Source organism: Bufo gargarizans, chromosome 2 (genome assembly GCF_014858855.1).
Source record: "Bufo gargarizans isolate SCDJY-AF-19 chromosome 2, ASM1485885v1, whole genome shotgun sequence".
NCBI lineage: Eukaryota > Metazoa > Chordata > Amphibia > Anura > Bufonidae > Bufo > Bufo gargarizans.
In genome coordinates this window covers 545,359,021-545,371,757 of record NC_058081.1, presented here as the reverse complement: position 1 = coordinate 545,371,757, position 12,737 = coordinate 545,359,021, and the positions used below count along the sequence as shown (strand labels likewise).

General features: G+C 45.3%; 1 protein-coding gene across 9 annotated transcripts in view; it reads left to right on the top strand.

Annotated features, from left to right (window-relative positions):
- The window catches only part of LOC122926655 (sulfotransferase 2B1-like), an 80,229-nt gene that overhangs the window by 38,913 nt on the left and 28,579 nt on the right, over window positions 1-12,737 (top strand). The window lies entirely within an intron of this gene.

Here is a 12,737-nt window from a genome sequence, read left to right as displayed (position 1 = left end):
TGCATGCGTCCAGTCAGTTCAGGCGCTAGCTCCGCCCCCCCCGCCCAGAATGTTTTAGATGGTCAGATCAGCAGGCCCTTGGTCCAAATGTTTTTGAGGGTCACCAGCAGGCCATCAATCATAATTTTCCAAAGCTGTGTATGTGTCACGGACGGTGTACAGGAAACAAGACAAAGCAACATGCATATATGACTGAGTGGATCCAAAGCTAAGGAACCAAAAGGGAGACCCCTGCACAAGACCTGAGACTATCCCTGGCTGCTCAGCCTATGCAAAGATCCGAAAGGTGGAGGTTTGCATATCCACGTACCTCGACTATATAACCCCTGAACACCCTACAATAGTGAGGGGACACGACCACCGGCTCCCTACTCCAGACACGGAGGGAGTCAGGGTCACCTGGGATCCAGCAAACAGAAAATAACAGATAAATGTTCAGCACTTAACTTTGTAGCAGACAGGAAAACAAGATCAGCATGCACACACACTCCAGGAGGAAGTATAAGCCGCCCAGCAATGCACCATGGGGAGGGATTTAAAGGGAAGCAATCAGTCCAACTCCATGACAGCTGAGAGAGGCTAACGAGATGAGGAACTGAACAGCACAACTAAGAGAACTCAAGGAGGAGGTTCTGAAAGGCCTCTGTCAGAGCTTCTCAGCTGTCTGGTTGTGACAGTATGATGCCCTCATAGGCGTGCGCAGCCTATTGCATTAGGGTGTGCACCCTAAAGCACAAAAACACACGCCCCGCGCACGTGTGTATTTGTGTATTTATGTATGTATGTATATATGTGTGTGTGTGTGTATATATATATATATATATATATATACACACACTGTATATATATAATTATATACACACACACATATACACACAGGCTGGGCCTCACCCTAGCATTGCCGTGACTCCGCCTCTGCACCTAGGAACAATATATAGGGGGGGGGGGCTGGCACATAATATACCACAGTCAAAAATGGGGGCGGGGGGCACTAATAATTTCCACCATATAATCATACTACTGAAAAAAACTAAATAAGTATATATAAATAAGATTACAAAATAGGAGAGTATTGCGGTATGCAGGGGTACCTTTTTATTGTACTATCCTAATACTTAAAAGACAAGCTTTCAAGAGTTTTCCTTTCTTCCTCGGTATTGCTTCATACCTGAGAAAGAGAGAAACACTCTCCAAAACTTTTCTTTAGAGTTTAAAGCAGTTTCAGCACTATAATAAAATAATTTACTTACAAAAGAAGCCATTCAGTCGTCTGCTATGCCGTCCTCTGCTTGCTTCCGCGGATCTTCCCCTCCTTTCAGTCTCTCCATAGTGCGCAGGTGCCCTGTTATGGGGGATATGTGGATGACACAGTGTTATGGGGGATCTGTGGATGACACACTTATGGGGGATCTGTGGATGACACATTGTTTTGGGGGATCTGTGGATGACACTTATGGGGGATCTGTGAATGACACATTTTTATGGGAGATCTGTGAATGACACATTTTTATGGGGGATCTGTGAATGACACACTGTTATGGGGGACCTATGGATGACACACTGTTATGGGGGACCTGTGGATGACACACTGTTATGGGGGACCTGTGGATGACACACTGTTATGGGGGACCTGTGGATGACACACTGTTATGGGGGACCTGTGGATGACACACTGTTATGGGGGACCTGTGGATGACACACTGTTATGGGGGATCTGTGGATGACATATGACTGAGGAGGGCTATCAGGGGACTTTATACAGGGGTAATATAACTGAGGGGTATCAGGGTAAATTATACAGGGGGTAATATAACTAAGGGGTTTCAGGGTACACTATACAGGGGTAATATAACTGAGGAGGGCTATCAAGGACATTATACAGGGGTAATATAAGTTATATTTCCTCTGTATAATGTCCCCTGATAGCCCTCCTAAGTTATATTACCCCTGTATAATAATGTCCCCTGATACCCCTTAGTTATATTACCCCCTGTATAATAATGTACACTGATACCCCTTAGTTATATTACCCCGCCCTGTATAATTTAACCTGATACCCCTCAGTTATATTATATAACTGAGGGGTATCAGGGTACATTATACAGGGGGTAATATAACTAAGGGGTATCTATCAGGGTACATTATACAGGGGTAATACAAGTGAGGAGGGCTATCAGGGACATAATACAGGGGTGAGGGGTAAGATAAGTTATATTACCCCCTGTATAATGTCTGATAGTAGCCTAGCCCTCCTCGGTTATATTTCCCCTCATGTACCCTGATACCCCTAGTTATATTATCCCCTGTATGATTTACCCTGATACCCCTCAGATATATTATATAACTGAGGGGTATCAGGATAATACAGGCGACAACAGAGGATTCGTAGCACTGTGGGACGGGGGGGTACATACTACTTTTTTTATATGCCCAGCCCTCACCTCACCAGCTAGCAGACGGCCAGGCGCGCAGGCAGGGTACTACTATTCAGATGCAGTGTGACGTGACGTCAACGTCAACTCAGCCTGCGCCGCACAGCACGCACTCCCTCTCTGCCTCTGCCGGGTCCGGGACTCCGCCCCCTATTTGAATACTAGCCACCGCCCGCCGGCAGCCCACAGCCAGATATTGTAAATGAATTGACAGCGCGGCGGGCGGCGGCAGCCAGCAAAACAGACAGGGAAATAGGCTGGGGGGCAGTGCGCATGGAGGTGACGAACCTATTAGAGTGTGCCCAGGCACACCCGGCACACCCCGTGCGCACGCCTATGGATGCCCTCCTTTATGTGTAACAAAGGGTGCATTGGAGTGCCGGTTCCTTGTAATTTTTGGCAGCCCTTCCACTTAGTGCATAGTCTTTAAGAGTTTAGGAGTCCTACTACATGAACAATTGTTCCACAACATAAATGAGGCCCTCCTTTGTTTGATATACAGATTTTAATTCGGGGGAGGGAGGGGGGTGGGGCCGCACTGGCCACCAATGCTTTAATACTGAGGAGGGAGGGGGGGGCTGCACTGGCCACCAATGCTTTTAATACTGGGGAGGGAGGGGGGCACACTAACCACCAATGCTTTTAATACTGGGGAGGGAGGAAGGGGGACCACACTGGCCACCGATGCTTTTAATACTGGGGAGAGAGGGAGGTCTGGCCCCTGCTGCCTGGCAGCCCCCGATCAGGGGGATGAGATCCAGACAATTAACCCCTTAGGAGCGGCACCTGAGGGGTTAATTGTGCATATCATAGCCCCTTGTAAGAGATCGGGTGCTGCCAGGCAGCAGGGGGCAGTTATGTCCACAGTTCTTAGTATATTCTAACTTGAAGCGCCCCCATCATTATGGGAACGCCTCTGTGTTAGAATATACTGTCGGATCTGAGTTTTCACGATCTAACTCAAATCTGATGGTATATTCTAACACAGAGACGTTTCCATGGTAATGGGGACGCTTCAAGTTAAAATATACCATCAGATTGGAGAAAACTCCGATCCCATGGTATACAATCGGGACACACGCACGGACAACAGCCCTGAGCACGGGTGATGCGCCGTGTTTTTATTGGCCGGTGGCGCAGTGCTTTCGGCGGTCCCTGCTGTGTGTGTGTGGAGTGTGTGCTGATTGGGTTGTGTGCTGCGCATGCGCACTTCACTAATCGGCACACACGCACAGACAACAGCCCTGAGCACGTAAAGAGGGCTTTAATTAGTATAGCTGTGTCTCTGCGTTGGATCATACTGACATACAGATGTTAGTACAGGGGTATACATAGGAATCACTGGGCCCCATTGCAAGAATCTAAATTGGGCCCCCATGCCCAATTCATAGCCCCTCCCACTACCCATTCCTGGCCAGTATATACAGCTTGTAGCTCACATATCAGTACATTGCTGTATACCTGTTTCCACAGCATCAATTGTGCAGTATAATAGATGCAGTGTATGCATATGTATATATATATATATATATATATATATATTGTATATACAGAGAGCAGTGTACTGATGTGACAAGGACAAGGTATAATAGATGTAATGTGTACAGATATATGTGGTTAGTTACATATTATGGTTATTGTGTAAGGTACATGAGGTAATAGTGGTATGAGTGAGATATGAGTAAAAATAGCGAATGGGGGGCAAAGAAAGGAGGAGGACCACCCTTTACCACTTCATTGTAGTCTCAGTGGAGAGCTCATTGTGCAGTTCTTCTCCATGCTGTTTGGGGTTGAAGGACCTGTGATGATCTGTGCAGTTTCCATCATCACCGGTCCTTTAGCCTTCTCCACTGATGATAAGGATACTATACTGGAGCTGGACAGTAATGAGTACAATTAGGGAGCAGGGCTTTTGGTTCACTGCAGGCCCCTATTCCTCACGGGCCCCATAGCAGCTGCGTGGTCTGCCTCTATTGGAGGTACGCCACTGTACAGTCAGTATGATCTTGTAGAAGTAAGGTCAAGCAGAGGCACATAGCAATATAAATCATGATAATGCAGTGTACTCTTGCAGTGTCAAAACGGACGATCACACTCCCACATGGAAAGCAATTCCTGCAATGGACTCGCTCGTCTGAAACATCCCTTAGAGAGATTATAGAAAAAAATTTATGTGTTGTCCACCTTTTATTAAGTGATGGTCTATCCTCAAAACAGGCCATCATTAGCTGATTGGCGGGGGTCCAATCAGCTGTTCGGCAATAGCTCCAGTGCCAGAAGCAGACAGTTAAATCTACTGTGTAGTTGACTGAGCTTGTCAGTGCTGCGCTCTCATTGACTACAGTGGGACCGATGCAGCAGATACGAGCTCAGTCCACTAAAAAGAAGACTTAGCTGTCTGCTTCCAGTGCCAGAGCTATTGCTGAACAGCTGATTGGCAGGATTCAGGGTTGTCAGGGCTCCGCCGCTCAGCTAGTGATGGCCTACCCTGAGAATAAGCTATCACGTAAAAAAGGTGGACAACCCCTTTAAGCAGACATGTTTTACACTAGGGTAACATTAATTGACTTTCTTTTGATACGGCCTAGAAATTGGATAAATAGGGGCTTTCACACCTTGTTATACACTGTGCATTTTAACATCCTATTAATGCAAAGTTTTAAAGTCCTGGGGCACTGAACAGTGTACCCTAGCCAAAGGGGACTGAGCAAACTATTAGACTATATACATATTGAAGTCATAATGTTAAGCTAATAAAACGTTTTATTTTTTTAGTAGCTGAATGTGAAACATATGCAAAGTTTTGGGCAATAATATGCCTTTTATAACACCAGAACTGGCTGTTTGCTCTGGGTGTTACCTTTCACCTGCCATTAGTATGGGGGGTTCCCAGCTCGGTCACAACTGGTACGGTATTGAGGGAAGGAATGATAACATCTACTTGTCAAGTAATATTTTTCATTCTAGGAGGAATAATAGAGAAAAATCACAATGCAGAATAAAAGAGTCTTCAGTGAATCAATGTAAACTAATCGGATCACAAATTTAACAAAACAAAGTCCTTCCAAAAGAATCTGATGTTTTTGCAATTCAATTCAGATAAAACGCACAAACCGGCGCCTACCAGTTTACATTTAAAATGCAGTACACTAATCAGGAAAACAGGACAGGGAAGAGGAAGATAGATGATCGTATGACCCTGGGTGGGGTCCTGGACGGTGGGCTTCCTCACAATCCAATCCAATCAGGAGGCAGAATGTTGGCTGATCTATCAGGCTATATGCTAGCTCTGAAGTACAACGCCATTGTGAGCTCAGTTACAGAAGTGACAGAACATGTTTGCCATGTCTGTGTCAGACAGAGCAATAAGACATGGAAGCCAGCCATTTTAGTGTCTTGCAGGGACAGTGCAGGAATTGTGAAGAAGATATAATTAGTTAGGTTAAATTACTGGGTAGAAAGTCAGGTCTTATCCTTAGGGACAAGGCAGGGACAGTTAGTGGATTACTGTGTGTCTGTAACCAGGGTTGGGCCTGTTTATAACTTCATGAATTGCACTACAGAAGAGACATGAGCATTTAAACAGTCAGTACTCTATTTTTATGTGCCATGATTTATTTGTTCAAATACTGAACCTGTTGCAAAGCTTCTGTAGCTTATACATGTGCAATAAACTTATATTAGGCTACTTTCACACTTGCGGCAGTGTGATCCGGCGGGCAGTTCCGACGTCGGAACTGGCCGCCGGATCCGCCGATCTGCTGCTGACTGAAAGCATTTGTGAGACGGATCCGGATGCGGATCCGTCTCACAAATGCATTGCAAGGACGGATCCGTCTCTCCGCTTGTCATGCGGACCGATGGATCCGTCTTGTACAATTTTTCTCATTTTTACTGATCTGCGCATGCCGGAACGACGGATCCGGCATTCCGGTATTCTGGATGCCGGATCCGGCGCTAATACATTCCTATGGGAAAAAATGCCGGATCCGGCGTTCATGCATGTCTTCAGCTTTTTTCGCCGGAGAGAAAACCGTAGCATGCTACGGTTTTCTCTTTTGCCTGATCAGTCAAAACGACTGAACTGAAGACATCCTGATGCAAACTGAACGGATTACTCTCCGTTCAGAATGCATGGGGATAAAACTGATCAGTTCTTTTCCGGTATAGAGCCCCTGTGACGGAACTCTATGCCGGAAAAGAAAAACGCAAGTGTGAAAGTACCCTTAGTTTGTTAGCAGCAGTGCCTATCTTGGGACGTCCTAATGTCCAAGTATCTTTCTCTCAAAAACCTGCAGCAATTTGAACATTGCAATAATTGTATTTGAGTGTGTCAACAGTGTACTATATATTTTGGTCACACCCAGGGGACATTCTATCACACCTGTGTCTCCCCTTCTAAAAAAAATTTGTAAAAAAAAAAAACATTTTTAGACTACTTTTCAGAACAAGAAACTGCTTTTCCAGATACCATCTTGAGTTTACAATGTAATGCAAGGCACCAACGAAACAGACCAGTGAGGACGAAGTCAAAGAGGTTTATTAACCGCCTCCGGAACGCCTAACGCAGGATTGCGTTCCGGCGGCAGTCGATTTGTTCCTCCTTGACGCACCGGCGCGTCATCTCGCGAGACGCGAGATTTCCTGTGAAAGCGCGCACACAGGAGCGCGCGTTCACAGGACCGGGAGGTAAACGAGTTCATCTACAGGCTGCCAGCGGTGATCATTCGCTGGCAGGCTGTAGATGCGAATTTTTTAACACTTGAAAGGTATATCAGACGCTGTTTTGTTAACAGTGTCTGATATACCTGCTACCTGGTCCACTGGTGGTCTCTTTTGCTTGGATCGACCACCAGAGGACACAGGCAGCTCTGTAAGTAGCACCAAACACCACTACACTACACCCCCACCCCCCTGTCACTTATTAGCCCCTTATTAACCCCTGATCACCCCATATAGACTTCCTGATCACCCCCCTGTCATTTATCACCCCCCTGTAAGGCTCCATTCAGACAACCGTATGTGTTTTGCGGATCCACGGATCCTCGGATCCACGGATCCTCAAAACACATACAGACGTCTAAATGCGGACACCGCGGATCTGCAGGCTCCCTCTCCGAAATCAAACAATGATTCCCCGTTACTGGTGGTCACCATGTTAGGCACATAAAAGAACATTGAAAGTTGATAGGGAATATATTCAAATGGATCGTAGACGTCACGGGGACGTACGATCAGGCAGAAGTAATCTAGAGCTAACATAGCGGCAGCAGGGCCCCTCCTGTATAACGTTTCCTCATCTAAAATACTGCAGTGACATTCCCTGTAATTTTTTATTACTCAATCTAATAACAGTGCATCGTAAGAGTCCTGTATTGTTATTTATCGTAACTACTTCCACGAGTCGGGAGTGTGTGATTTGAGCACCACCCACTTGCCTTACTTGGATGCGGTAGCCGTTTCTCAGGCTCCCTCTCCGGAATCAAACACTGATTCCCCGATACCCGTGGTTTACAATGGTTTTGAGCTGATAATTACATCAAAAGTTGTTAGGCCAGGCATCCAAATGGATCGTCACCGGCAGGCCCTTGCTCCTAATGTTTTTGAGGGTCACCAGCAGGCCATCAATCAAAATTTTTAAAGGGTGTGTATGATGCCCTCCTTTATGTGTAACAAAGGGTGCATTGGAGTGCCGGTTCCTTGTAATTTTTGGCAGCCCTTCCACTTAGTGCATAGTCTTTAACAGTTTAGGAGTCCTACTACATGAACAATTGTACCACAACATAAATGAGGCCCTCCTTTGTTTGATATACAGATTTTATTGGAGTGCCTCTTCTTTGTAATTTTTGGCAGTACTTGCACTTTATATACAAGTAAATATACAGTAAAGAATGTTTCCTAACAATTTTTCCTCTAAAATCGATTTTATCTTTGGTTTGGTGCGTATTATTGTCAGTCCGTAAAAGTGGCGTACTACTCGGACAATATCGTTCCCAATAGCGACCTGGGAGTCCAAGATGCATCCAGACATCCTCCTCATGCTGTTGCTGAACCATTTCGGTGGTGTTTCCATCAATTTCTGACCTTTTCCTATAAACCAGGCAACCTCCCCTCTTCAGAGCAGGGGGTGCCTGGTTTAATGCTCGGGTTGTCCCATCGACTTCCATTATACTCGGTAGAGCACCTGAGCATCCCAAGGTGTTTGGCCAGAGCACCCGAGCACTTTGGTGATCGATGAACACTAATAGCTACCCCAAGAAGAACTCGCCTGTCCACCCAAAATGTGGAGAGACTGACAATTGTCAAGATGAATCAGGCGTGAATCAGCCAGGATTTTCACCCGCCAATGCCTGATGCATCAGACTAGATCATCCCTGGTGGCACACCAATACTTTGACAAAAGAGATCGGTTTCTTCTGGCTACCTGACTCAGCTACTATTCTGATGCTGCAACCCGCCTGATGCCACACATCTAATGCCAAGTGCTCCTTCTTTCACCCACCATCTTCAGCTGGTACTGGTGTTGCCACCCACCTCCCTACTCTGTCACTGGGTCACTCTGTGATCTCATGATGCTGCTGCCACCTCCACACTATGTCACCTTGCTACTCTATGGTCTCCTGATGCTGCTGCTACCTCCACACTATTTTACTTTGCCACTATGTGGTCACCTGATGCTGCTGCCACCTTTATACTATGTCACCTTGCCACTCTGTGGTTTCCTGATGCTGCTGCTACCTCCACATTATGTCACCTTGCCACTCTGTGGTCTCCTGATGCTGCTTCCACCTCCACACTATGTCACCTTGGCACTCTGTGGTCTCTTGATGCTGCTGTCACCCCCACATTATGTCACCTTGGCACTCTGTGGTTTCCTGATGCTGCTGCTGCTTCCACACTTTGTTACCTTGCCACTCTGGGGTCTCCTTATGCTGCTGCCACTTCCACACTATGTTACCTTGCCACTCTGTGGTCTCCTGATGCTGATGATACCTCAACACTATGTCACCTTGCCACTCTGTGGCCTCCTGATGCTGATGCTGCCACCTCCATACTGTTGTTGTGCCACCCAGTGGCCTCCTTCTGATGCTGTTGCTGACACCTCTACACTCTGTCATTGTGCCACCCTGTGGCCTCTTCCTGATGCTGCTGCTACCACCTCCACACTCTGCCATTGTGCCACTCTGTGGTCTCCTTATGTTGCTGCTGCCACCTCCACACTGTCATTGTGCAACTCTGTGGTCTCCTCATGCTGCTGCTGCCCATTCACACTGTCATTGTGCCACCCTGTGGCCTCCTCCTGATGTTGATGCCACCACCTTCACACTCTGGCATTGTGCCACTCTGTGGCCTCCTCCTGATGCTGCTGCCCCCTCCACACTATCATTGTGCCACTCTGTGGCCTCATCCTGATGCAGCTGCTGCTGCCACCTACACACTCTGTCATTTTGCCACTCTGTGGCCTCCTAATGCTGCTGCTGCCTCCTCCACACTGTCATTTTGCCAATCTGTGGCCTCCTCCTGAAGCTGCTGCTACCTCCACACTCTGTCATTAGGCCACTCTGTGGTCTCCTCATGCTGCTTCCACCTAACCACCATGTCATAGGGCCACTCTGTGGACTTCTCATGCTGTTCCCACCCTCCCCACTTCATGACTGGGCCACTATTTAGCCTTTTGGCCTGGCTGACATCATCATTTATTTTACCCTTCTTCTGATCTGTCAGAAGGAAGGAAAAATTAGACGCATAACGGATTCTGTCTATGTAACAGCTGTAAGGCCTGCATGACTTGGTCCCTATTTTTCATCAGAATTGGATTATAATTTGGTAGCCTAAAGCAGGAGTGGGTACAAAACACAGAAGACATTTACTTGTCATCTATGTTTTGGATCCACTCCTGTTTTTTTGCCTTTAGCAATACTGATGCATTACTGACCAAATGTTGACCGTGAAGGCGGATACTCGTGTGAGAAAAATCGCTTCACAGAAGTTCGGGCTTGGGATCGGTGTTCTGTAGATTGAATTATTTTCCCTTATAACATGGTTATAAGGGAAAATAATAGCATTCTGAATACAGAATGCATAGTAAAATAGCGCTGGAGGGGTTAAAAAAAAATAAAAAATAATTTAACTCACCTTAGTCCACTTGATCACGAAGCCCGGCATCTCCTTGTGTCTCCTTTGTTGACTAGGACCTGTGGTGAGTATTAAATAGAGGCAAAGGACCTTTGATGACGTCACTCCGGTCATCACATGGTCTTTTACCATGGTGAATCACCATGGTAAAAGATCATGTGACGTACCATGTGATGAACGGAGTGACGTCATTAAAGGTCCTTTACCTCTATTTAATGCTCACCACAGGTCCTAGTCAACAAAGGAGACACAAGGAGATGCCGGGCTTCGCGATCAAGTGGACTAAGGTGAGTTAAATTTTTTATTTTTTATTTTTAACCCCTCCAGCGCTGCTTTACTATGCATTCTGTATTCAGAATGCTATTATTTTCCCTTATAACCATGTTACAAGGGAAAATAATACAGTGAATAGACTCTCACCTAGCAACCATGCGTGAAAATCGCACCGCATCCGCACTTGCTTGCGGATGCTATACGATTTTCACGCACCCCATTCACTTCTATGGGGCCTGCGTCACGTGAAAATCATACAATATAGAGCATGCTGCGATTTTCACTCAACGCACAAGTGATGCGTGAAAATCAACGCTCATGTGCACAGCCCCATAGAAATGAATGGGTCAGGATTCAGTGCGGGTGCAATACGTTCACCGCACGCATCGCACCCGCACGGAAAACTCGCCCGTGTGAAAGAGGCCTAAGTGTTTAATAGAATAGGTTCTGTAGACATCTAAGTGGAATCAGCCACTGACGGTGTAAAAGGAGTGCACTTCTTCTTGATGCTAACATTGACCTGTAAGGCTGAGTTCACGCTTGAGTCATTTGGTCAGTTTTGGCCCTGTAACTGCCCAAATAAGTGAAGTGTGCAGTAATTCTAAGAGCGACGCCTGTCATCTGCATGTCATACTGACTCACAGTATTGTTTCATTACCACAGCAGACTACCTATGTGTATTACTGCACGGTACAGTGTTCTATACCACTATACAGAGTCTCTGCAGCCAAGAAATAGCCGTTATTTTATGTAATTCACCACAAATAAATTCAGATCAAAACAAGTATTTCCGAAATTCGCTCATCTCTACCCATAATGTTATTCTTTTTTGTTTATTTTTATTTGGGGGAAAGTGGGGTGATTTTACTTTTTAAGTTTCTTTTATATTTTCAATTTTTTGTAATTTTTTTTTATTACTTTTAATCAGATTGCAACTTATATAGAATAATATAAATTGTTCCATTAGGGCTCATGCACATGAACATATTTTCTTTCCGTGACCGTTCCGTTTTTTTGGTGGACCGTATGCAGAACCATTCATTTCAATCGGTCAACAAAAAAAAAACAAGTTACTCTGTGTGCATTCCGTTTCTGTATGTCCGTATTTCCGTTCTGCAAAAAAATACATATCCTATTATTAAGGATAGTACTGTTCTATGAAGGGCAGCAAAATATGAGATGCATCCATTTTTTGGAGACCTCAGAATACATACGGTCATGTGCATGAGCCCTTATTCTGTATAGAAATCCTTATATCACAGTTTACTGCTGCCACCTAGTGGCCTGAACTGAGATATACTAATAATGATCCTGGAAGTCTAGTACAGGCTGCGACTCATTTTTAGAACAGGGTCCTTTTCCCGATCTCCACTGGGGGAAGGAGTGTCTGAGAAGGAAGCCTATGCTTCCGTTTTTTAAAACTATCAGATGCCGTGGTGACATTTGACAAATGCCACAAGGGGGCCCACTGAGATTTATCGCCCAAGGGCCCATATGAATTGACTGTAGTGTTCAAAACAACCATAACCAAGGGAAAAACTCAAGAAAAACAGTGGTATGTGAAGAAACTAAAGATTGCTTTATGCATATAGTTGCAGCAGAAATAACATGAGCTTAAATGTATTTTTATTTTTTATGACAGCATTACAGTTACACTTTAATGTATAGAGGAAGTTTTTTTTTTCTGGATTATATATGTACAGTATGGTGCTGTTGTCCTTTAGAACAATTTCCTCCCGATACCGGTCAAAGTACATGTGCATACAGTATGTATGGATCAGTATATGTGCCACCATAAGGCCTCTTTACCATGTTTTTATTTATGTGATGTCTACCAGTAGCTCTATAAAACTTAGTGTCATGAGCTTTCAGAAAACTTTTGATATGTCATAGTAA